The following is a 27,180-nucleotide window of genomic DNA, read 5'->3' on the forward strand; positions in this document are numbered from 1 at the left end:
AAAGAAAACTAGATAGATCTTGAACTGCTATTCAAACTGAGCATTGTTTGTGCTGACCAGGCCTTAATTTTGCATGTGCATGTGTTGGTGTGAATGGGGAGCGCTCCAATCCAATATAGGCATTGTTTTTAGGGGGTAGGGGCAGGGCTGGCCCTAGACTTTTTGCCGCCTGAGGCAAATTTTGAAAAAAATTATTGCTGCCGCCCCCCCCCCACCGTGGGGGGGGGGGGGCGCCACCGCCGCCGAGCTGGAGGGGTAGCGTAGCGGGCAGGACGGGGGTATTGGGCCTAGCGGCGGGGAGGGGGGTCGGACCCCCCCTCCCTCGCCTGGGTCCCTCGTCCTCCGCTCCCCTCCAGCCTTAAATAGATCAGAAGCGCTACTCGTAAGAGGCAGTGGGCGGGGAGGACTCACCTCACCTCCGACCCCCCTCCCCGCCGCTAGGCCCAATACCCCCGTCCTGCCCACTACCCCTCCAGCTCGGCGGCCGGCTCCCCGCACCCACCGACGGGCGGATGCCGCCCCTAGAAATGTGCTGCCTGAGGCAAAAGTTTCACCCCGCCTCATGAGCGGGCCGGCCCTGGGTAGGGGTTGTTTATTGCAGGGTTTGTATACTGAATCAATAAATTATGAAACATTGTGAGAAATTGGTTCCCTTGTTTGGTTGTTAAGGATATTGGCACCCTTTGCTCCCCCTTAAAGGGGTAAATGCACATTAAATAACCTGTTCTCCAGTATTTAATATGGTTCTGTCTCAAGTTGTGCAATTCCAAACTGACATCTGTGGATGTGCAGAGACTTTGTTTCTCTGTGCTCCACAGCACCACCTGCTGGTTGGAATTCCTCTCCACATATATATACATCTATCTACTGGGTACTCTGCTTCCGTGATTGTGGAGATTCTCCTCTGCTCAGCGCACACGGCGTGCGCTGACTCTGGAAATCTACCTCAGATCATTGCAGGTATGTATTATTTTAAAACTATAATGGTTGAAAACTGAAAAAAAAAGATTTTTTCCGTTTTTTTCTTATTCTTCCTGTTAAAATGCATTTACAGTAAAGTGGCTCTTAGCAAAATGTACCACCCAAAGAAAGCCTAATTGGTGGCGGAAAAAACAAGATATAGATCAGTTCATTGTGATAAGTAGTGATAAAGTTATAGGCTAATGAATGGAAGGTGAACATTGCTCGGATGCATAAAGTGAAAAGGACTGAAGGCTGAAGTGGTTAAGGACTGCCCTGCTTTCTGCTAGTTGCCAGAACGTTATTGCTTCCAGTCCTTAGTGATCTGGACATTACTGTTACCTGTTCCTTGACCTGAATCCTGATTCCTGTTGCCGAACCTGTTAGTCTGCCCTGACTCCTCTGCTTGTCTGCTCCTTTTGTACCATGCTTGTATCTGCCAATATGTTTCCCAAACTGGTATTCTGTCCTGACTCTCGCTTACTTCCTACTCCATTGAAATTGTGCATGATTGTGTAAAATGCGTGCTGTATATGTTTGCATGCATTTCTTGTATATATTGCTGTGTAAATAGTTAGATAGTAAGGGTTATTTTTTATATGTGTGTTCACTGCATTTCCTGCTTTATTTGGTGATTCTCTGCGTATAGCTTGCTGTGCATAAGGTTTGCATTTTATTTGCATTATTATGTTGTATGCAAGTAAAGTTATTCCCACGCATACAGCACAGGGCAGGATCATCCACCAGCCAACCTAGGCAGATGCTTGGGGCATAGTGGCTGCCACCTTCTTTGACCTCTCTCCATTTCAGCTTACCAAAAGGATCACAAGGACTCCCAAATCTACTACCTTGCCTAGGGCCCCATTACATCTCAATCCATCTTTGGATGGATAACGTAATTGTTTGTGATTGTTTTGGCCAACAGTCTGCTGCCAACCAGTGACAGAATGCATGTTCTGCCTGGCTCAGCAGCATGCTATGTTATATGCAGAGAGAAGAGGAGTAGGAGACGCAGGAGGTACCAGGGAACAAAGTAATTAGCAGCAAATATCCAGCCCAGCCAAACACTGTTGGGCACTATGTATTATGTTGGTGACAGAGAAGGAGGGAATACTTGAACAGACATACAGCAAAACTGATGGCCAAAATTATCACAAACAATTGTTTCATCCATCAGAAGGTTACTGGTGAGAGGTGAGAAAGTACGCAGTACAAACACACCCAGCACAGATCACTGGTTTTACGGACTCTTTTATACTTGGGTCACCTCTCAGTTTAAAGTTTATGAATGCAGTCTAATCATAATCATATTTATAACGTCAATAATATTCATGCAGAATAGAGACTATAATGATAACGTGTTGTTTGTGGTTGGTCAAACAGATTTTCCAGCATTCACTTCAGTACTACAGCAGACGTTCCATAGGAAAATGCTAGCACAGTGGCTAAGTGGTGAGCGCTCTTGCTTGGTAGCCCTCAATTTTTGCGTATGATTCCAATGCAGTAAACTGCTGTGTTTGTGTGGCTTTCTTCTGGGTGCTCCAGTTTCCTCCCACAAACCAAGTACATAATAGTGGGTTAAATTGGATCTGACCAAATTGGCTTCAGCGTGCCTACGTGTGGTAGCAACAGTAGTTTATACGTTCCTTTGAGACAAGGACAGATGTGAATGATTATCTGTACTAAAGCAATGCATCGTATATACATCCATACTATACTGATATGTTAGATGAATAAGGAAAGGAATAATGCTTTTACTGCATATAATTCAGGCATCCTATTGCCGAGTTGATATCGACTGTCATTTTCGTAACTAATGTAGTGCGATTGTTTCTAGGAGGTCCAGCCCTCATTGCTGTCTGCAAGACATCCCTAAACAGCGAGATAACTACATGACTTGCGGTCCGCCGCACGTCGCCGCATAACTGCGCAGTAATAATAATAATCCAAAAATTTGTATAGCGCTTTTCTCCTGTCGGACTCAAAGCACTCAAGAGCTGCAGCCACTGGGACGCGCTCAAGAGGCCACCCTGCGGTATTACGTAGATCTGTCTGAGCTTCGGGGATGCAGTGAAAACGTCACTTCTATTGCATCGTGCCGTACCGCGTCAGTGTGGAAGTCTCCATAGACTTTCATTGCCCTTTCAATGGGGTGCGGCCCCAGGGTGAACAGGCCCTGAGGGAAAGTGACAAAAAGAACGTGTTAAACCATTATACCCTATGGCATTTAAAAGTACAGGGTGGGTCATTTATATGGATATACCTTAATAAAATGGGAATGGTTGGTGGTATTAACTTCCTGTTTGTGGCACATTAGTATATGTGAGGGGGGAATGTTTTCAAGATGGGTGGTGACCATGGCGGCCATTTTGAAGTCGGCCAACGTTAGTTTTTTCAATAGGAAGAGGGTCATGTGACACATCAAACTTATTTCACAAGAAAAACAATGGTGTGCTTGGTTTTAAGGTAACTTTATTCTTTCATGAGTAATTTACAAGTTTCTGACCACCTATAAAATGTGTTCAATGTGCTGCCCATTGTGTTGGATTGTCCATACAACCCTTTTCTCCCACTCTTCACACACTGATAGCAACACCGCAGGAGAAATGCTAGCACAGGCTTTCAGTATCCGTAGTTTCAGGTGCTGCACATCTCGTAACTTCACAGCATAGACAATTGCCTTCAGATGACCCCAAAGATAAAAGGCTAAGGGGTCAGATCGGGAGACCTTGGGGCCATTCAACTGGCCCACGACGACCAATCCTCTTTCCAGGAAACTGTTAATCTAGGAATGCTCGGACCTGACACCCATAATGTGGTGGTGCACCATCTTGCTGGAAAATCTCAGGGAACGTGCCAGCTTCAGTGCATAAAGAAAGAAACACATCATCATGTAGCAATTTCGCATATCCAGTGGCTTTGAGGATTCCATTGATGAAGAATGGCCCCACTATCTTTGTACCCCATACCATCATTTTTTTTGTTCCAACAGTCTTGGGAGGATCTATCCAATGGGGGTTAATGCCAGACCAATAGCGGTGGTTTTGTTTGTTAACTTCACCACATAAAAGTTTGCCTCATCACTGAACAAAATTTTCTGTGTAAACTGAAGGTCCTGTTCCAATTTTTGTTTTGCCCATTCTGCAAATTCAGTGCACCAATCTGGGTCATCCTTGCTGAGATGCTGCAGTAGCTGGAGTTTGTAAGGGTGCCATTTGTGAGTAGCTAATATCCGCCGAAGGGATGTTTGACTAATGCCACTCTCCAGTGACATGCGGCGAGTGCTACGCTGTGGGCTCTAGCTGAATGAAGCTAGGACAGCTACTGATGTTTCTTCATTAGTGACAGATTTCATGCGTCCACATTTTGGCAAATCCAACACTGAAACAGTTTCACGAAACTTAGCAAGCAGTTTGCTAACTGTAGCATAGGAGATGGGTGGTCTCGTAGGGTGTCTTGCATTGAAATCTGCTGCAATTACCAGGTTACTGCGTTCACCAGACATCAACACAATTTCTATCCGCTCTTCACGTGTTAATCTCGGCAACATGTCAATGGCTGTAAACAAAGAGAAACTTGTAAATAACTCATGCAAGAATACAGTTACGTTAAAACCAAGCACACCATTGTTTTTATTGTGAAATTCCGAATAAGTTTGATGTGTCACATGACCCTCTTCCTATTGAAAAAACAAAAGTTGGATTCAAAATGACCGACTTCAAAATGGCTGCCATGGTCACCACCTATCTTGAAAAGTTTCCCCCCCCCCTCACATATACAAATGTGGCACAAACAGGAAGTTAATATCACCAGCCATTCCCACTTTATTAAGGTGTATCCATATAAATGGCCCACCCTGTACTATTAAAGTGGGGAAAATCATTTGGCGATCAATAAAGTAGTAATCATTCATATAGCCAATCAATAGATATGGTGACTTACAATGAAGTAGAGGTCTCACATAAAAATCATGATCTTATAAGCTAATTTCCACTCTCTATAACTCTGGAGGTCTGATTCATTTCGGCACAAATAAAGCTCTGTTATAAATAGGGACATAAGTCAATAAACATTGCTACTAGAATTAATTTGTCCTATGCTTTATTTATAATTTACCACCACAGACTATGCAGTGCTGCAGATTATGTAAGCGTAAATCATATCCTTGAGACATCACAAACATATGACTCAGGAGGAGTGGGCCACCCTGCCCAAATAATCTTCTATACGCCAATTTCCAACTATCCTTTAATTTGTTTGATTGTTTATTTAATTTTAATAAAATGTTATTATTTATAAATATAGGAACCCAATATTGCTAATCAAAATAGTGTTTACTATTTGTACAATAAAGAGAAGAAAGCAAAAGCATTGTGTTCAGCCCTGAGTCCCTAACATTTACAGGGTGATTTTGTAATTTAAAGAGAAACTCCAACCAAGAATTGAACTTTATCCCAATCAGTAGCTGATACCCCCTTTTACATGAGAAATATATTCCTTTTCACAAACAGACCATCAGGGGGCGCTGTATGGCTGATTTTGTGCTGAAACCCCTCCCACAAGAAGCTCTGGGACCGCAGTACTTTTGGCAGTTTGTTACAATGTAACAAGGTTCACAGACAGGAAATAGCTGTTTACAGCTGTCTCTACCAGCCAAAACAGCTAGCAGCAGCTACATAACCTGCCCACAGTAAAAATGTCACCATGTAATAAATGTCAGAATGTAAATAAGGGAGAGGAAAGATTTTACAATGAGCAAACACTGACTAAATCATTTATACATAATTATTGTAAAAATTAAGCACTTTTTTATTACATTATTTTCACTGGAGTTCCTCTTTAAAGCATGGTTCTTAAAAGAATTGCACTGTGCACCAGCTGAATGCTCCCTGCTGCAGAAGCGCAACTGAGTAGGCGCGCAGATGGGACAGCGCATGTGTAGTAGCCTGCGACTGGAGCTCCAGCCACAGATCTATCTGAGGGGGCAGCGGCACAATGGACAAGACCCAGAGGACACAGAGGGACCTGAAAGACTACGGGGGGCTTGAAGAACCCCAGAGAAGTAAAAATCCCCCTTGTTTCCCCCAATTCAGATGTGCTGGCTGATGACCAGTTGATTTGTCTAATTTTTATAGATTTTCTATAAATTACTGCACATTTGTCAATAAGACTAGTAGTCTGGATCTGTACAGTGCTTGTCTGTATTGTATATATTCTAGATCAGGGGTATCAAACTAAGTCACAAAAGGGGCCAAAATATATAAGAATCTAAAGATGCCCACTAATCTTGATGCATTCTTGATTGTACCGTCTTACCACGTTTCTGTAATATGAGGGACTACCTTACAGTGAACATGAGCCAAGTAAAACTATTTAAAATAAACACATGATCTACCTGCAAATCAATATTACATACTTACCTCGCTGTCAATTTCTTTAAGAAGCTCACCATTTTCTTCTAACAATGATTCCTTCCAGTTCTGACAAGATCTTGTGAGACTTGTCTCTCCTGGAAGCTGAAGGCCAAAAGCTGGCCACACACCATACAATTGTTTAAATATCTGATAAATTTAAGAATAGCAATCAATTTTTCTGATTGTAACAATTCAAAAATCTGACCAATGTACCATACATATGTTCAATTTTTCCCCAATCATGAATAAAATAATTGAAAGCTCAAAATCCAACACACACCATACAATTCTTGATAAAGTTGGTATGAAATTTCCAACAAGTCCAATCTCCAAAAATTAAAAACAAAAACGGGAAATTCGATTGGATTTATCGACCGAAAACAAAGAAAAGCTCCTTAATTTACAGAACAACCAATCAAAATTTTCGAATTGTTTAAAAATTGGATCTTTTAATTGTATGGTGTGTGGCCACCTTTAGGGCCTTTTTTCACTATATTAGTTCTGTCAGTTATAACTGAAAGCACAACTGATGTGCAAGTGCATGTCCATGTTTCCCTAAGGCTCAAGTGATGTTACTGGTTAATGGAGTGCTGTTATAGGGTCATTTTTAAAATGGAGGACGGAGAATTCTATTGATCACAGTGGACAAACAGGACACGGGATTGGAGAAAGAGATTTATAAGCAGAGATAATTATGACGTGGGTATGTGTATTTTGACTTCCTGTTCCTCCCACGTTCCAGCACTGGATCCCCCGTTAGCAATCTCCGACCAACTGCTCACTTCCGACACTAAGGAAGGCTTCGTCAATCTTCAGAAGCCTTAGTGCTCCCGAAGATTGCCGCTCCTTACTGCGCATGTGTGAGCACACATTCTTGCATCCTCAGTGGTGGAATTGAGCAGTCTCCGAATCATCGGTCGGAGAATGCTAACAGGGGATTCAGCGCTTAAACGCGGGAATCCTAGTTAGAATTGAAAGGCTCTAGGACCCAGAGCCTTCCTTCTCCTTAGGTATCGCTTTTTTTATATAATTGACACTTCAGACTCCCTTTAACTTATGTTTTAGGACTTTGCCTGGCCACAACGCGAAAAGACAGGACTCGGCTGGACAAATCCCAAACCCTTCTCCTGTCTCACCCTCATTACAAGCCTGGCTGCAGGAGACTGGAGAAGGTCAGAACTTCTGCGACGGACTATAGAATCTTCTAGGCACTAGAAAAAGCCCCAGGTAAGTAAATCTGCATATATTATCTTCTCCTCGCAAAGCTAAAAACTACTTAGGAGGTGCCCTAGAATACAGTTGTAGTAGATATCATTTATAACATAAATAAAGATTCTTGCCTACCTTAAACAAGGAGACTTGTGCTGGTATATGGCAAAAGAAGAATTTATTAGGAATTTATTAAGCACTTCAGACATCGCGTTTCGCAGCTTAAACCGCTTCCTTAGGTCAAGTATAATGCTTGAAAACAAACGGGCGCTCAGAATACACAAATAACATCATATGTGACAGGTAAAAAAGCAATATTCCGCTCATAAAATGTTAAATCAGGATAAAATCGACATGGTAAATCCCTAATATTTCATAGGTATATTACAGGATAAAAACATCAGGTTGGACAGCATTGTCACCGTATGTCTAAGAATATTGAAAAGGATAAAAACATATTGTTTACTGATAATTAATGGGGCTTATAAGCCAACTGTGTGGCAGGCGCAGCACTATGTAGTGCCTTGTGCGCTGTGGCATTAGAAGAATTATGCAACCTCTGTCTCTTTAGTCTAAGCAGACTGTCTATTACTCTGTAATTCCTCTAACACCGTTCTATGGAAGCAGTAGGTTTAAAGAGCACACCAAATACTTTAGAATAACTTCTTTAATAACTTCAACTTTTCTTCATATAACACTGCAACATGTGCAGCAGAAAGTCCATGTACAAAATGTGGTGGATACAAATCACAAAAGGTGGTTTATCAGTTGAATCTTGTCAGATAACATAAGATTGTCAGATAATATAAGATGGTGGATGGATTTGACTCTCTGTGCTTGAATCTGTACTCAGGATCTGATTGGATCTATACTCTGATGATGAATCTGCATCTGATCTTGTATTTGTGCTCTGAATGTTATATTCAACTTGTATTTGAATTTATACTCTGAAGATGAATTTGCATCGTATTCAATTTGGATTTGATTTGATTTGATTTGGTGGAACTGCAAGTAAACACATAACAACAGATTCACTATATAGGCCTACTCTCACACTACTAAACAATAAGGGACATAGATAAGTGTATTAAAGACCTATTTGGCCTTCTGTACTTCCATAAAACTTCTCTGGAACTCTGGTCTCTTCTCTCTCTGATGAGCAATGACTCTAGAATGATCTGGCTAGGGGGTTTCCCACACAGGCTCAGTGTGTAACTAGCTAGGATTGGTTGAGGCTCTGGTGCAGTGTGAGGCTGGCTGTGATTGGCTCATCTATGTGATGACTCTTAAAGGCATATTTCCCCCTGTTGCCTTTGATAACACAATGCATATATATTCTGTTATATAACATTCAGAAACATACATTTCAGCAATAACTCTGCTGTTTGGCTTAACCTTATGAACATGTGAACTGTACTGAGGTTACTGGCAGGTTTTGGTGTATATTTATATAAACTATAATGGCAACCTAGGACAGGTCTTAGCTGGCCAGCTACACTCCCACCAAAATTACCTATAATTCTATGTTCTCAGTAGTAGGATTTGAACATGAATTTGTGGAATTTTCTATCAGGTTCTCAACTCTCAAGTGTCTCTTGTTACTCTCAAGCAGAACAACTAACTTTTGTATTGGACGTTCTAACTTGAGTGGAGTTGTGAGACGTCTTCCTTTTTTGTCAAGTTTTGAGTCACCTATTTGTAACAAAGCTCTTCTTACTAGCCCGTCTTTGTCCTTTTGAACTTCTAGGACTTTGGCCAACTTCCATTGGCTTCTAGGTAAGTCGTCTTCTTTTACTAACACTATGTCATCAACTTGGACATTTCTTCTGGGTGTTTGCCATTTACTTCTTAGCATGAGATGAGCTAAGTACTCTTTGTTCCATCTTTTCCAAAACTGTTCTGATAGATATTGAACTCTTCGCCATCTTTTTCTGGCATATAGATCCACTTTGGTGAATTTGCCAGGTGGTGGCTGTATGTAATCAGACTTGAGGTGAAGTAGATGATTGGGAGTTAAAGGTTCCAAACTTGTTGGGTCGTTGATGTTGTCGACTGTAAGTGGACGACTGTTAACAATGGACATTACTTCATAGAATAGTGTCCTAAGTGAAGCATCATCTATTCTTCCGGTGTTCTTTTTCAATACTGAACTTAGCACGTTTCTTACAGTTCTGATTTGCCTCTCCCAAACTCCTCCTGTATGGCTTGCATTTGGAGCATTCATGTGAAAGTCACACTGTTTCTCTAACAAGTACTCAGTTACCTTTTCTTTATCAATCTCCTTTAGAGCCTTGTTCAATTCGTTCTTTGCTCCAACAAAATTAGATCCTTGGTCAGATCTAAGCTCTCTGACAGTACCTCTAATGGCTATGAAACATCTTAAGGAGTTGATGAATGCGTCAGTTGACATATCTTCCAACATTTCCAGGTGAATTGCTCTGGAGCTTAGACATGTAAAGATTAGTCCATATCTCTTGTACTCTTTGCGGTTCTGTTTGGTGATAAATGGACCAAAACAATCCATTCCAGTATAAAGAAATGGTGGTGATGGGTTTACACGATCAGCCGGTAGATCAGCCATTCTTTGTTCTTCTGTAGGTCTACGTGTCTTTCTACAGGTTACACATTTACTTATGTACTTCGCTATGACTTTGCTTCCTTTCACTATCCAGTAACCACCTTCTCTCAAACAACTTTGGGTAGAGCTTCTTCCTTGATGTAAGGATTTGTTGTGGTAATAATCAATAATCAATCTTGTGAAGGTAGAATTTTTATGAAGAATTGCTGGATGCTTAACTCTGCTTGGCAACGATGCATTTTCCAATCTCCCTCCCACCTTCAGTATACCATCCTGCAAAACAAGATTAAGCTTGTACAATGGGTGGTTGTTTGGAAGCCTTTTTGGTTCTTGACTAAGTCTCTTCAGTTCTTCACTGTAGAATCTCTGTTGAATGAGTCTTATGACTGTTTCTTCAGCTTTCATTCTTTCCTCTATATTCAAGGATTCTTTCTTTCTGATTCCTTTTGCCAAGCGTTGAATTCGAGCTACTACGTTTATGACTGTATTCCACTTTGAACATCTGGCTAGTCTTTTAAGCATGTCATCTTGACACTTGGCAGCAGTGCTCAATGTTTGAACAACCTTTACTTCTGGATCACCAATAGACAGTTCTGTATAACCTTCACTGGGTATGATTTCCTTTTCCCAAAGGAACTCTGGACCGGTGAACCAGTTTGAATTCTTCAGTTCTGTTACATTCAGGCCTCTTGAAGCATGATCTGCTGGGTTATGCTTTGTGTCAACATAATGCCAATGTTCTGAATTTGTTGTTTCTCGAATTTTCTGAACTCTGTTGGCAACAAAGATGTGGAATCTTCGAGCTTCATTGTTTATGTATCCTAGGACAACTTGTGAGTCTGTCCAAAAATACTCTTCATCTATTTTCAATTCCAATTCTTCTTTCAGAAACTGGCTTACTGATGCTGAAACAACAGCTGCTGTCAGTTCAAGTCTTGGTATTGTCTGAATACTGTTAGGTGCGGCTCTGGCTTTTCCCATAACCAGGGCACAATGTACCTTTTCTTCTCCTATCACTCTGATATAGGAGCACTGACCATAACCATGACTACTGGCATCAGAAAAGTGATGAAGTTCTATCTTCCTGTACTTTCCGAAATTGGGAGGTACAACACATCTGGGTATTCGAACTTCTTTCAAATTTTGCAAGTCTCTTATCCAACTCTCCCACCTTGGCCTCAAACTTTCCGGTATGAGTTCATCCCATCCCAACTTCTGTCGGCACAACTCTTGCAGTATTTCTTTTGCTCTGAGGATTACTGGTGCCAAGAATCCCAATGGATCATATATTGAAGCCACAGCAGAAAGAATGGTTCGTCTGGTTGGAACTTTCTCTTCTATAGATACTTCAAAGAAGAAATTGTCGTTTTCTACATTCCATCCCAATCCGAGTACATTCTGAACTGGAAGATGATCATAATTAAGATCTACATTCTTCATTGTTGATGCACGTTCAGAGTCGCTTATGGATTCCAGTACCTCTCTGTTGTTCGAGATGAATTTGTGAAGGCGTAGGTTTCCCCTTGCGCACAACTCTTGGCTTTCTTTCACCAATTGTATTGCAGATTCTGTGGACTCTAGACTTATAAGACCATCATCTACATAAAAGTTTTTCTTCAGAAAATTTGCTGCTGATGGACAATCCTTTTCATTCTCATTGGCCAGATACTTCATACCATAATTGGCGCAACCTGGAGATGATGCTGCTCCAAACAAGTGTACTTTCATCTTGTATTCCACTGGCTCTGTATCTGTATCTCCGTTCTCCCACCACAGAAACCTCAAGAAGTCCCTATCTTCATTCTTCACATGAAACTGGTGGAACATCTTTTCAACGTCACACATGACTGCTACGGGATACTTTCTGAATCTACAGAGTACTCCAGGCAGGGTGTTTGTAAGATCTGGTCCTTTCAGTAAATGATCATTCAATGAAACATCATTGTACTTTGCTGAGCAATCAAAAATGACTCTGATCTTATCGGGTTTCTTTGGGTGATAGACACCATGATGTGGGATGTACCACACTTCTCCTTCTTTAGGCTGACTATCAACTTTCTCTGCATGTCCGTCTTTGATGACGTCTTTCATGAATTTCAAATAATCATCCTTGAATTTTGGATCTCTTCCCAACCTTTTCTTTAAGGCTTTCAATCTTGCTAGGGCAAGATCTCTGTTATTTGGCAGACGCGGTCGTTCTCTAAAGGGTAGGGGCATTTCAAGATGACCTTCTTGATTTTGGTGAATATCATCTTCTAGAGTGTGCACAAACTTTATGTCCTCTTGGGATACACTCTTTTCACTGGAACTTACATCAGCAAAGTCGGATTCTAGAATCTTGATTACTTTCGCTGGACTTACTGTTGGTAACTCTTGGACAGATATTCGATGACACAATCCTGTCACCTGTCTTGAGTTTGCAATCTGCTGTTTTCCTCCAACAACACCCCATCCTAGATCAGTTTGAACTGCGTAGGGTTCACCCTTTCCTCCTGTGATTACCTTTCGTGGCACCAAGGCTTCGGGACAGTCGTAACCTATCAACAGTCCTACACCAAACTCCTTCAGCGGGGACATTTCATGAGATATGACAGACAGGTGCTCCCATTTGTTGGCTGTTTCACAGGTAGGTATGCGATCTCGATCTAGAGGTATGTCATCTTTTGTATAAGCTGGAGGTAGATCTATTATGCAGTTTGAAGGACTCTCAGTCCTTTGACCCTTTGACTGTTCACCAGTGTGTCTCTTCCCGTCATTGTGGTGAGTTTGAGTTTCACTGGTTCTGTAGCCACTTGTAATTTCTTGCAGATTTCTTGATCAATGAAGGTGACATCACTTTGGGCATCCAGTAGTGCATAGGCGTATACTTTCTTGTTCCTTTTTTTAGGATTTGAAATGCACACTGGTACAACCATTGACGTGCCATTGAGTTCTCCTTCCCTCACTCTGCAAGAGAATACAGATACTTTCTTTTCTTCCTCAGTTTCTTTGAGCATTAAGGATTTCTCTTTCTTTGGACGCTCTTCATGCAGTGGTGTAGGATGGTGTCCTTTACAAATGCTGCATGTGGCCCTTTTCCTGCATTCCTTAGTAACATGGCCTTTTCTTAGACATCCAAAACACAGTTGGTTGTCAAGTACAAACTTCTTCTTTTCATCTGCAGACTTTTCCTTCAATCGTTGGCAATTATGTATGGAGTGGTTCTCTCCACAGAACATACACTTGAAGGTGGTCTGAAGATTTGACAGTTCTGACTCTTTACTATTTCCAGTAGTGACTTTGTACTTGCTCTCATAGGTATCTTGACCTTTAGTAGCTGTATTGGTTGCAAAGCTAGTTGCTCTTGCGCGTCTTGTCTCTCTTGCAGGCCTTGTCTCTCTTGCAGGCCTTTCTTCAAAGGATTTTAAGACGTAAGATGCTGTTACTGGATTACATGCTATCCTTGCTTCCTCATTGACAAAATCAGAGAACTCTTTGAAACTTGGGAAGTTTTTACCTTGATCTAACTGCTTAGTCACATAGCGATTCCATCTAGAAGCCACTTCTTCAGGTAGCTTGGCTAGCATCCTGTGGTTTTCTAGGTAATCGTTCAGCACTTCTAGTCCTTGAACATGTGGGATTGCATTGCTGCATGCTTGCAGGAAGTCACCATACTCTTGGAGTTTGAATTGTTCTTTAGGACCTATTTTAGGCCAGTTTATCAATTTCTCTCTGAAAGCTCTTTGTACTAAGAAGGGATGACCATATCTTGCATTTAATTTGTCCCAAGCTTGCTTGTAGGCTTCTTCGTCTTTTCTATAGAAGTTACCTTCAAGAACTTTCTTTGCTTCACCACCAGTATATCTCTGCAGGTAGAATAACTTGTCAACTGGACGGAAGCAATGATGCTCAATGATCATTTCAAAACTTGCTTTCCACTCTATGAACTTCAGTACGTCTCCGGAGAATACAGTAGGTTCCGGAACAGGAAGTCTAGTGAGGAATCTTCTCTGAGGTCTAGTTGGGACAACCGTTGTAACATCCTCATGACCGTTGCCATAGCATACAGGAATAGAGTTATCTGGTTCTATTTTCTCACTTGGTTCTGACTTAGGTGAGTCTCTCTGAGCAGGGATGGAAGGACTGTGACTTATTTCTTCACTACATGCTGGAGATTTCCTTCCATTCTCCTGGGCGTTTGGAAGAAAGTAGGAGTCAGCTTCTTCACTTAGTACTGATTTTGACCCATGACTACCCTGAATTATATCCTCTTCATGTACTCTGAGTCTTGCTTCTATAATCTTAACTTCTTTTTGCCTTTCCAGACTTTTCATTTGTGCATCCATTTCAGCTATCCGTAGACGCTGTGCCTCAATGGCAGATTCCATCTCAATTTCAGCTCTCTTGGCAGCGAGTTGTTCAGCTAATTCCTTTCTTTTGGCTGAAGTATTTGAGGACTCTGATATGCAGCTGGCACTTCTGCTAGGAAAGGAAGTCCCACTTGAGATTGTGGTTCCCCCTAAGGACCTGGCATAGTCTTTCATGAAGAGCTCATTCATACCTTTTCGTGCTCTAACTTCATCATAGTTTGCTGCAGATGATAGTTCTTTCATGAGCCTTACTAAATCTCTAGTGACTGCTGTGCATGTGTCCATGTTCCTTACAATATCCTGGGAAGGTGTCATAGACGACCGCAGGTGGACATATGCTGCCATAAGTTCTGACTCAGATTCCTCTACTGACTCTATCATTTCACTCAGGTTCCCTATTATGCTTTCTTGTTTTAGTTTTCTACGAATGCCTATAATGTATAATTTCCACCTCTCATACATTCTGGTGAACCTTTTTCCTTTCAGTGCTGCCTCTTGCTCTAAATTTTCTAGCACCTTTTGGGTAGGTTTTCTGTTACGTGATGAACGTCTCAGTTCACCTGTTTGGGCTATATCTGTTTGGGAGGCAACTACTGTTACATTAGACCTTTCTGGCTCTGACAGGTTCTCTTGCTCTTCACCTTCTACCATATCTATCTTTGCATTCTCTAATGGTGGAGTGATAATTCTAGGCTCAGACATTTTTGCAATAATAATACAAATAACAGGGAACTGTCACTTTAAATGCAATACTGACAAATGCAAAGAAAAAACGAATGACTTTCACTTTAAATACTTTAGAGTCCGTATACTATAAACTGTCCTTTTGCTTTAGACAAGAAAAAGTAAAGTCTGTTTTTCTTGAACACACACAAAAAATAAATGTCTCTTGCAAAAAGCTTATGTGCAAAGATAAGTTATAAACAGGAAAGCTCTGACCTTATTTGAAGAGCAGGATACTGTGATCTGAAAGTTGCAGGAACAAATGTCAGTCTTAAAGGAGACTTGTCTTTTCTTGATGCGATGACTTGCGATGCTCTGATGACTTGTGATGCGCTGATAACTTGCGATGCGCTGGCTTGGATACGCTGCTGCAGGCTTTGGGCCTAGTGGCGGGAAACTAGCTGGCTGCAACACGTGGTCTCTCTGTGGATAGCGGTGCGGGCACTCTAACTCTGGACTCTGGCCTACCACCATGCGTCTTTTACTCTCTCTAGGGATCGCAGGGAGGTTGGCGCTCTTTCTCTGATTATCTTGCCTTTGCCGTTCTGCCACTTTAAGAGTTGGCTGCAGTGTCACTAATGCACACGTTCTATGGCCTGTATGGTAGCTCTGCTACGGTGTCCCTGCGTGCTCACTCAGGGAACAGTTGCTGCGTGGCGGTATATGCTGGCGCTCCGCTTCTCTAATGCACTCTTTACTTTGCTAGTTGAGGAACACTTTGCTTTGCCCTCTGAGGGTAATAGTTCCACTGTGGCAGGCGCAGCACTATGTAGTGCCTTGTGCGCTGTGGCATTAGAAGAATTATGCAACCTCTGTCTCTTTAGTCTAAGCAGACTGTCTATTACTCTGTAATTCCTCTAACACCGTTCTATGGAAGCAGTAGGTTTAAAGAGCACACCAAATACTTTAGAATAACTTCTTTAATAACTTCAACTTTTCTTCATATAACACTGCAACATGTGCAGCAGAAAGTCCATGTACAAAATGTGGTGGATACAAATCACAAAAGGTGGTTTATCAGTTGAATCTTGTCAGATAACATAAGATTGTCAGATAATATAAGATGGTGGATGGATTTGACTCTCTGTGCTTGAATCTGTACTCAGGATCTGATTGGATCTATACTCTGATGATGAATCTGCATCTGATCTTGTATTTGTGCTCTGAATGTTATATTCAACTTGTATTTGAATTTATACTCTGAAGATGAATTTGCATCTTATTCAATTTGGATTTGATTTGATTTGGTGGAACTGCAAGTAAACACATAACAACAGATTCACTATATAGGCCTACTCTCACACTACTAAACAATAAGGGACATAGATAAGTGTATTAAATACCTATTTGGCCTTCTGTACTTCCATAAAACTTCTCTGGAACTCTGGTCTCTTCTCTCTCTGATGAGCAATGACTCTAGAATGATCTGGCTAGGGGGTTTCCCACACAGGCTCAGTGTGTAACTAGCTAGGATTGGTTGAGGCTCTGGTGCAGTGTGAGGCTGGCTGTGATTGGCTCATCTATGTGATGACTCTTAAAGGCATATTTCCCCCTGTTGCCTTTGATAACACAATGCATATATATTCTGTTATATAACATTCAGAAACATACATTTCAGCAATAACTCTGCTGTTTGGCTTAACCTTATGAACATGTGAACTGTACTGAGGTTACTGGCAGGTTTTGGTGTATATTTATATAAACTATAATGGCAACCTAGGACAGGTCTTAGCTGGCCAGCTACAAACTGCAATTGTGTAACCAATAGGATGGGGTCTTAGATCGGAATTGATCTGATCTGGGTACAACGAGTGTGCATATAATACAAGCGTTTAAGGGCACTCCTCCCACTAGCAGTGGCCATAGGTGTCTAAGTAATGTCCCCTTATAGGGGATACACTGGTAGTGTAGGCTACAAAAGATGGAGAGGTGAAATCTCGCATCCTGTCTAAATCCTACTATAACTCCCTCAAAGGAGCTATGTGAGAAATTTGCTTGCTACTATGCTGACAAAGTATCCTCTATCCTGTCTCTCATTCAGTCCACACCACCTAAGACTTATTCAACTCCTGGAAATAGTTGCAAGAACAACCTAACATCCTGGACTTACTTCAAAAGCATTAGTGAGGAAGAGATATCAGACATCCTCTGTCGCCTCCGCCAGACAACCTGCGACCTGGACCAACTAAACATATGCTGAAATGCCCTGACCTGCTTGGTCCAGCATTTCACAAAATAGTAAATGGCTCTCTGCAAGCAGGGAGGTTTCCTATCCTCTCTAAAAGAAGGAATCATCAAGCCCCTTCTTAAAAAACCTTCCATGGATCCAGATGCAATGAGCAGCTACAGACCTGTCTCCAACCTTCCCTTCTTAGGTAAAGTTATTGAAAAGGCTGTCTATCTGCAACTTGAAACCAGGCTGTCAGTAAACAACATCTTGGACCCTCTACAATCTGGTTTTAAGAAACACCACAGCTGTGAAACAGCCCTCAACCAAGTCTGCAACGATCTGCTCATGGCAAGGGACAGAGGGGAATGCTTCATCCTAATCCTGTTGGATCTCTCAGCGGCTTTTGATACAGTTGACCATGAAATCCTGCTTAACAGACTGCAGGAGTACTGTGGCATCAGTGGATCAGTCCTCCAGTGGTTCAGATCATTCCTGACTGACAGAACACAGAGAGTATCCCTAGGACCTATCATGTCCAAACCTGCACCTCTACAATTCGGAGTGCCACAAGGATCAATCCTATCCCCTCTGCGGTTTACAATCTACATGTTGCCACTCGGTACACTTATCCAACGACATGGCCTGACATACCACTGCTACGCCGATGACACACAGCTATACCTGTCCTTCAAACCTGGTGGAACATACCCTACTCCAAAAATAAATTCTTGCTTAGCTGAGCTACAGGCATGGATGAATGATAACTGGTTGAAACTGAATGCTGACAAAACTGAGGTCCATTTTGTCCAAAGCCAGCGCTCGCCATCAAAACAGCTCTATCCTAAAGCAACACCAATCAGGATTGGGAATTCAGACATAAACAGCTCCAACCTTGTGCACAGCCTTGGCATACTAATCAATGGGGAATTGAGTTTCAGAAACCAAATTTCATTTGTAGTTAAATCTTCCTACTTTCATCTGAAGAACATTGCAAAGATTCTGATTCCCGCAGAAGATCTTCCAACCCTAGTTTACGCCTTCATCACATCACGGCTGGACTACTGCAATGCCCTTTATGCTGGCCTCCCCAAAAAGGACCTGCGTCGCCTGCAATTAGTGCAGAATGCTGCTGCCAGATTGCTAACAAACCAGCCTCGCCACTGTCACATTACACCGTTCCTTCGCTCACTGCACTGGCTACCAGTAGAATGGAGAATACTCTTCAAGATTGGACTGCTGACATTCAAATCCCTGCACAATATGGGCCCTGGATACATGAAGGACTTGCTGAAGCTGCACCACACCTCTCACAACCTCAGATCAGCAAGTTCTATAAACTTGGTCACACTCTTTTCCTACTCTTTGGAATTCCCTGCCACACCCAGTAAAGACAGCACCATCCCTGGAGCTATTCAAATCCAGACTGAAAAGCCACCTGTTTAGCCTGGCATTTCCGGACTTATAAAATTCTTCCTCTGTACCACGATGGTCTGAGCCATGCTTATGCGCTTTGAGTCCTACGGGAGAAAACTGCTTTACAAATGTTATTTGTTGTTGTTAAAGGGCTTATTTTAATCTATAGAAATGTGTGCCTGGGCGCCAAAGAGTACTGCGGTTAGACTGCCAGTACATACACTCCATGCCGCCCAACCAGGAAGTAATGCATGTGATGTCATTGCGCACGCTGGCGCGCCCGACATCACTGCAGTGGGCGCATCTCGAAGATGGTTCTTCGCCTCCAGTAGGTTGTGTGATGTCAGGATGCGTGAAAGGAAGGGGAATCCCTCCTCTTGTGTGGCGAGGGTGGTGACGTCGGTGCTCCAGTCAGCCTGTCGAGCATCTCAGTACTAGGAGACCTGCGGCGGTGTTATGGGAAGGCGTGACCTAAGTGTCACCCCCGAAGCGTTCATTGTCACCAAGGAGACCGGTTTTGCATCGGTGTTGTAAACACGTCACATCTGACGCATCTGGCGTCACCTGGGAGACCGAGGGGCGGTGAGTGAGAGGGAGTATGGAGGGAGGGATTGCGCTTATTCCATATGTAGAGAAGATACATTCAGGGAATGTGGAAGGGGAGAGATTACGCTTATTCCATCAGTAGAGAGAATACATTAATACAAGAAAACTGTTTCTATTACCTATATGATGACTATCCAGTGCAACCCAACTCCTTTAAAGGATACCTTAGGGATAAATATTTTTCAAAAAGGACACCTAATGTGAGTGTGGGGAGTTGTGCAGATGCCTACCGCACCTCCCGTGCCCTGATGTCTCCCTCCATTCTCTGGTAATTATCCAAGTTCTTTACTTCCTGGTGCTTTCTGACTCGGACATACTACACTGCGCATGCACAGTATGTCCACTTGGGCATCCAAACGTACATATTGGGCATGCGCAGCCAGGGGCGTAACTAGAAATCACTGGGCCTCCCTGCAAAAATGTGGATGCCCCCCCTCCTGTGGCCCGATCAGGACAGTTTTAGGGGAAAGGAAGGGTCGCAGCATGAGGAGAGAGCATTGGCCCCCACATCGGCGGGGAGGGGGGGCACTCCCCCCTCCCTCACCTCGGGCTCTCCGCTCCAGCATTAAATAGGTGGCAGCAGTGGAGGCAGGAACACAGGCATACCTCTGTGTTCCACCGCTGAGGTTCGATCTCTAAGTGCTGGTATGCCTGTGTTCCTGCCACCGCCACCTAATTAATGCAGCAGGGGAGCGTGCTGAGGGGAGAGCCCAAAGTGAGGGAGGGGGTGTGTGACCACCCTCCCTGCCGATGTGGGGCCAATGCTCTCCCCTCATACTGCGACCCCTTCTTCCCCCAAAACTGCCCTGAGCGAGCCCCAGAGACACTCCCCCTCATCTCCCCCCCCCCCCCCCCGCGGGTGCAGGGGCTATAGCATAGTATGTCTGTGTCGAAGGGTATCGGCTAGGAAGTGAAGAACTTGGACAATTACCGGAGAACGGAGGAAGACGCCGGGGCACGGGAAGTGCGGGTAGCATCTGCACAACTCCCCACACAAATATTAGGTGTCTTTTTCGAAAAAAAATATTTAGTGCTATGGTATCCGTTAAAGAGAACCCAAGCCAAAGCTCAGGTTCATATTTTCCTAAGGAGAGGGAAGCCTGTGGATTCTACTGAGTTTTCCCTCGCTGTCTTTTGGTCCCATCCGTTACAAAGGAACGCATCATTGCAAATCAACACAATGGGCTCTATTCACAATCACACATGCGGTAAGAGATTTTTTTACCGCTATATTACCGCCAGTGATAATTTCCGAATTTTTTCACATTCAATAAAAATGTTCCGCATGTTTCCCGCATGCGGGAACAATGCATAAAAATGTTTTGGGAAACATGCGTAAAACATTCGGAAACCATGCGGGAAAAAAGTGGCCTAAAAAAACTTGTCCAAAAAAAAAATTCTGCAAACACAGCACTCAAGGCTCCAGACTCCATTTAAGTCAATGGGAAGCGAAATATATCACCAAGTACTAGTAGGTGATAAAAAAAAAAATCGTTAGTTAAGTCAGAAATAAGGCGCCCCTTTTTTTGTGAATTTTGATTTTTTGCGGGAACTACCGACTTTTGCGGACTTTTACCGCATTTTTTACGCATGTGGATAATTAATGGTAAATGTCCATGCGTGCAATTTTGTGAATGTCAAGATGGTCTCATTTCACTCGGGAATTTACCGCAAGTGCATTTCCGCATGCGGAAAATGATAGTGAATAGAGTCCAATGAAATGATATTTCTATGGTATGTATTGGTACTGTATGTTTCACTGTATGGTCGCATTGCACGACTACCGCATTATGCGACTTTTCAGCACTATTGTGTTGCAATTCTATTGTAAAGGAACATGCTGTAGTTGAGAAACTCTGGTCTATACTATATACAGTAGTTAGTATAGTTCATTTGCTGTCTGTGGTTCTCATAAATCATGTGATGGGAGTACATCTCAGTGGAGAGGAGACCAATGCTAAACTAACCAGTTCAGAGATCGCAGAAAAATGACTCCCACAGTTTTGAATCACATACTTCAGCACACGTACAGTTTGGGGAGTTCTCCGTGTGAAGGTACTCAGGAGGAGGCTGACACCAATCCCAGATAAGTTCGGAAACTTTTTTGTCTGTGGCAGCTGTGCGCATGTGCGAGTTACTAAGCGCAGGAGAGCGGGCAGAGGCAGACGTGGGGGTGAGCGAGAGAGCGAGAGAGCGAAGAGGAAAGCGGAGAATTCTAGAAATTAGGAAATTACTGGAGAAGCAACTATTGCGCTAGGAAACACAAGAAAAGCTAGAAGCGAGCGACGAAGGATGAGAGCGAGGTGAAATCCCAGCCGCACTGGTGATGGGGGTACAGCAGCCTGCAGGAATGCGCTGAGCAGCAGCAGAGGACTTATAAGGCAGAGAAATTAGGAGAGAGGCAAAGAAAAGAAAACTAGCCAAATGTCATCCGCCAGACAACACGGAGGTAACACCATCCAGTGTCACACTGAAGGGACTGCAGAGGACTAATGGTTCTGCGACATCTCTACAAACCCCTGGAGAGGGCAACTCTTCTTCATCACTGGAGGCTGAGAGAGGAGCAGCCACACAAAGCCTGTCCACTTACTGACAGGTACTGAGAGAGCAGCAGCCACACAAAGCCTGGCCACTTACTGACAGGTACTGAGAGAGTAGCAGCCACACAAAGCCTGTCCACTTACTGACAGGTACTGAGGAGCAGCCAGATACAGCCTGGCCACTTACTGACAGGTACTGAGAGAGCAGCAGCCACACAAAGCCTGGCCACTTACTGACAGATACTGAGAGAGGAGCAGCCACACAAAGCCTGGCCACTTACTGACAGGTACTGAGAGAGCAGCAGCCACACAAAGCCTGTCCACTTACTGACAGGTACTGAGAGAGCAGCAGCCACATAAAGCCTGGCCATTTACTGACAGGTACAGAGAGAGCAGCAGCCACACAAAGCCTGTCCACTTACTGACAGGTACTGAGAGAGGAGCAGCCACACAAAGCCTGTCCACTTACTGACAGGTACTGAGAGAGCAGCAGCCACATAAAGCCTGGCCATTTACTGACAGGTACAGAGAGAGCAGCAGCCACACAAAGCCTGTCCACTTACTGACAGGTAATGAGAGAGGAGCAGCCACACAAAGCCTGGCCATTTACTGACAGGTACTGAGAGAGCAGCAGCCACACAAAGCCTGGCCACTTACTGACAAGTACTGAGAGAGGAGCAGCCACACAAAGCCTGGCCATTTACTGACAGGTACTGAGAGAGCAGCAGCCACATAAAGCCTGGCCATTTACTGACAGGTACTCAGAGAAGAGCAGCCACACAAAGCCTGGCCACTTACCAGGGCTGTGGAGTCGAGGAGTCGGAGTCGGGGCAATTTTGGGGAGTCGGAGTTGGAGTCGGAGTCGTTGATTTCATAAACTGAGGAGTCGGAGTCTGAGTATTTTGTACAAAATCCACAGCCCTGTTAAGTATTAGACTAAGGAGTCGAGGAGTTGGAGTTGGGGCTATTTTGGGTACCCGGAGTTGGAGTCGGAGTCGTGGTTTCATAAACTGAGGAGTCGGAGTTGGAGTCGGAAGATTTTTGTGCCGACTCCACAGCCCTGCCACTTACTGACAGGTACCGAGAGAGCAGCAGCCACACAAAGCCTGGCCACTTACTGACAGGTACTGAGAGAGCAGCAGCCACATAAAGCCTGGCCACTTACTGACAGGTACTGAGAGAGCAGCAGCCACATAAAGCCTGGCCACTTACTGACAGGTACTGAGAGAGGAGGAGCCACATACAGCCTGGCCACTTACTGACAGGTACTGAGAGAGGAGAAGCCACACATAGCCTGGCCACTTACTGACAGGTACTGAGAGAGGAGCAGCCACATAAAGCCTGGCCACTTACTGACAGGTACTGAGAGAGGAGAAGCCACACAAAGCCTGGCCACTTACTGACAGGTACTGAGAGAGGAGCAGCCACATAAAGCCTGGCCACTTATTGACAGGTACTGAGAGCAGCAGCCACACAAAGCCTGGCCATTTACTGACAGGTACTGAGAGAGGAGCAGCCACACACAGCCTGGCCATTTACTGACAGGTACTGAGAGAGCATCAGCCACACAAAGCCTGGCCACTTACTTACAGGTACTGAGAGAGGAGCAGCCACACAAAGCCTGGCCACTTACGGACAGGTACTGAGAGAGGAGCAGCCACACAAAGCCTGGCCACTTACTGACAGGTACTGAGAGCAGCAGCCACACAAAGCCTGGCCACTTACTGACAGGTACTGAGAGAGGAGCAGCCACACAAAGCCTGGCCATTTACTGACAGGTACTGAGAGAGCATCAGCCACACAAAGCCTGGCCACTTACTGACAGGTACTGAGAGAGGAGCAGCCACACAAAGCTGTGGCCACTTACTGACAGGTACTGAGAGAGGAGCAGCCACACAAAGCCTGGCCACTTACTGACAGGTACTGAGAGCAGCAGCCACACAAAGCCTGGCCACTTACTGACAGGTACTGAGAGAGGAGCAGCCACACAAAGCCTGGCCACTTACTGACAGGTACTGAGAGCAGCAGCCACACACAGCCTGGCCACTTTCTGACAGGTACCGAGGACTTTATGGGTATTCAGTGTGGTGGTCAGACACCTGCGCACTCGCTCGTCCACCAATTTAAAGGTGCCCATTAACAGTGCCATCTTAGCAAACGATCGACCTTCCTATCCGATAATTTCAGTCGGAAGGAAACGATCGTAAAACATTGAATGGCCCCATAAATGAAATGAAAAATATAAACAATCTGATCATTTGTGATAGAATTGATCCGCAAAACGGACATGTTCTGATATGATCTTTTGTGGCCGATTGGCACCATCAACACTCTCCAAACCGCTCACAATTAAAAGGAACCTGAGGTGTGAGACCTATGGAAGCCGTCATATCTATTTCCTTTTAAACAATACCAGTTTCCCGGCAATCCTGCTGATCTTTCTGTTCGGTAGGGTCTAAATCACACACATGAAACAAGCTTGTCAGATTTGTCATAAACATCGGATCTGCATGCTTGTTCAGGGTCTGTGGCTTAACATATTAGAGGCAGAGGATCAGCAGGACAGCCAGACAATGTGCATTATTTAAAAGGAAATGAACATGTCAGCCTCCATATCCCTCTCACCTCGGGTTCCCTTTAAGTTGCCTATTAACAATCCAATTTCCCAAACGATCGACCATCCGATCTGATCGATGTGATTGATCAGAAACAATCATTTGGGCCCACCAACAGAGGGGAGAATGATAAGAAATCCAGTCAGTTCTGAAACGGAATGGTTCTGAAATTCGATTGCCTGAAAGTTTATCACCAGTACCATTAACGGTATCCGATCGTTTATTCTGGAGATTGTACCATTAATGGGCACCTTTATTGGATCAGAAGGTCGATAGTTTGTTAAAGGGGCACTACAGCGAAAAACTGTAACATTTAAAATATGTGCAAACATATACAAATAAGAAGTACATTTTTTCCAGAGTAAAATGAGCCATAAATTACTTTTCTCCTATGTTGCTGTCACTTACAGTAGGTAGTAGATATCTGACAGAAGTGACAGGTTTTGAACTAGCCCATCTCTTTATATGGGATTCTCAGGGATATATTTATTTTCAAAAGCACTTAGTGAATGGCAGTTGCTCTGTCCAACTGCCAAAAAACTGTGTAGGGAGCAGGGAGGCTGGCCAGCATCATTGTTTAAATCCTTTTTTAGGAATATCTTTATACAGAATAAAAGCCTTGCTGAGAATCCCCTATGAAGAGATGGACTAGTCCAAAACCTGTCACTTCTGTCAGATTTCTACTGCCTACTGTAAGTGACAGCATTATAGGAGAAAAGTAATTTATGACTCATTTTACTCTGGAAAAATTTTACTTTTTATTTGTATATGTTTGCACATATTTTAAATTTTACAGTTTTTCGCTGTAGTGACCCTTTAAAGTTGTATCTTTAAAGAGGAACTCCAGTGAAAATAATGTAATAAAAAAAGTGCTTCATTTTTACAATAATTATGTATAAATGATTTAGTCAGTCTTTGCCCATTGTAAAATCTTTTAAATTCCTGATTTACATTCTGACATTTATTACATGGTGACATTTTTACTGCTGGCAGGTGATGTAGCTGCTGCATGCTTTTTTTGGCAGCTGTAAACAGCTATTTTCCACAATGCAGCAAGGTTCACAGACAGGAAACTGCCAAAAGTACGTACTCAGAATTTCTTTGTGGGAGAGGTTTCACCACAATATCGGCCATACAGCGCCCCCTGATGGTCTGTTTGTGAAAAGGAATAGATTTTCATGTAAAAGGGGGTATCAGCTACTGATTGGGATAAAGTTCAATTCTTCGTCGGAGTTTTTCTTTAATGGGCACCATTACAATGCACTAGCAGGGGATGCAGTCTGTCATCTGTATTTTGTGATAGGAAATACTTTGCATGCTACTGCCTGATGTTACACTTTGTGAATATCAGCTGATTTTGTTGTTAGTAACTTGAACAACTGCGTGTACATATAGCTGGTAGAAATGTTACCTTTGATGGTAATTATCCCATGAGAGAGATGAACAGATGCCCAATAAGGTGAGTTGATTGGACAGATGCCATTTGCCACTGGGAGGCACGCTCTGTTCTGTAAAGTTTATATCCTGACTAATATATTCTGACTAATTACGGTATTGTTCATTGCAACATTCGTGTCAGGTGAAATTATACTGCATAGAGTGCCCTTTGTTTATCAAATCACGTGAGAATTGCAGTGGTGTGACTGGTCTTTTCAGTGGGTACAGGTAATTTGAAATTAAATCGGGGATCAGAGAGAACAATGTTTAGCTGCCTTATCCCTGCTTTCTACATATCAGTGCCTATCAGTGGTTTTACACGTATTACTGCCAGGGCTATTTTTATGGTTGCCTCAACAAGTAATGACATATTATTGGTTTATATCTGTCTAGAATTGATGCTACTTTTTGGGACAAGCAGGAATTTTCCATCGGCAGTGTGTTTATACTGATATATCTTATCTCTATTAAAGGTATGAAATAGGGAAATTGTGGCAAAATTCTAAGACATCGCCTAGGGAAGGCTCAAAGATTGTTGACTTCTGCTAAGTGCACAGTGGGGAGTGCGTTGGGTTTCCTGTGAAAACAGGAGCGCAACGGAGGGGAAAAGTCACCTCGCATGCTATATATGCATTGTGTTGCATACAGTTAATGAAAAGCTTCAATGCCACTGTTAATGCACACGTTATGCGGTAATGCACTGCTTTAAGATACTGGTGTTGGTTTGATCGCATCGCACAGATGCACCCAGAATGTCGCATATACTTACAGTTGCAGTGCGATACTGTTCATTATATTGTGTCTGTTTCATGGCACTGTAGCACCCCACTGTCATCTCAGCCTATAGCAAATCTTGCTTTGTTCAGGGTTGGCAGGGAGAGGGACCTGGCATTGTTGCAGAGTATTGTGCTGCCTGTAACCATTTTCATTCCCCTTATCTATGCACTGGCTATACACATCTGCGTACGAGAGGGTTTGAAGGGGGGATGTCAGTTTTCTGATACTGTTTACATGTTTGGTTGAAATAATTGTGTAAAGTGACAAATATGCTTTAAATGGGTACAAAAGACATACTTGCATCAGTCCTACGGAAACTGTAACGGCTGGTTCACACTGCTTGGATCAAAAACTGATGCATGTAAAAACTGATCCTTCAAATGGGTCAG

General features: G+C 43.3%; 1 protein-coding gene across 4 annotated transcripts in view; it reads left to right on the forward strand.

Moving 5' to 3' along the window:
- Window positions 1–21,499: 21,499 nt before the first annotated feature.
- The window catches only part of LOC137527112 (inverted formin-2-like), a 137,450-nt gene continuing 131,769 nt past the window's right edge, over window positions 21,500–27,180 (forward strand). Inside the window, exon 1 of one of the 4 annotated variants that reach the window (XM_068247512.1) lies at window positions 21,500–22,018. The gene's annotated coding sequence lies outside the window, so the exon portion shown is untranslated. Of the gene's footprint in view, window positions 22,019–22,413; window positions 22,438–22,496; window positions 22,532–25,208; window positions 25,270–27,180 lie in introns of those variants that run through there. The other 3 variants (XM_068247515.1, XM_068247514.1, XM_068247516.1) reach the window with 3 other exon arrangements.

The sequence above is a fragment of the Hyperolius riggenbachi genome, chromosome 8 (genome assembly GCF_040937935.1).
Source record: "Hyperolius riggenbachi isolate aHypRig1 chromosome 8, aHypRig1.pri, whole genome shotgun sequence".
In the NCBI taxonomy this organism is placed as follows: domain Eukaryota; kingdom Metazoa; phylum Chordata; class Amphibia; order Anura; family Hyperoliidae; genus Hyperolius; species Hyperolius riggenbachi.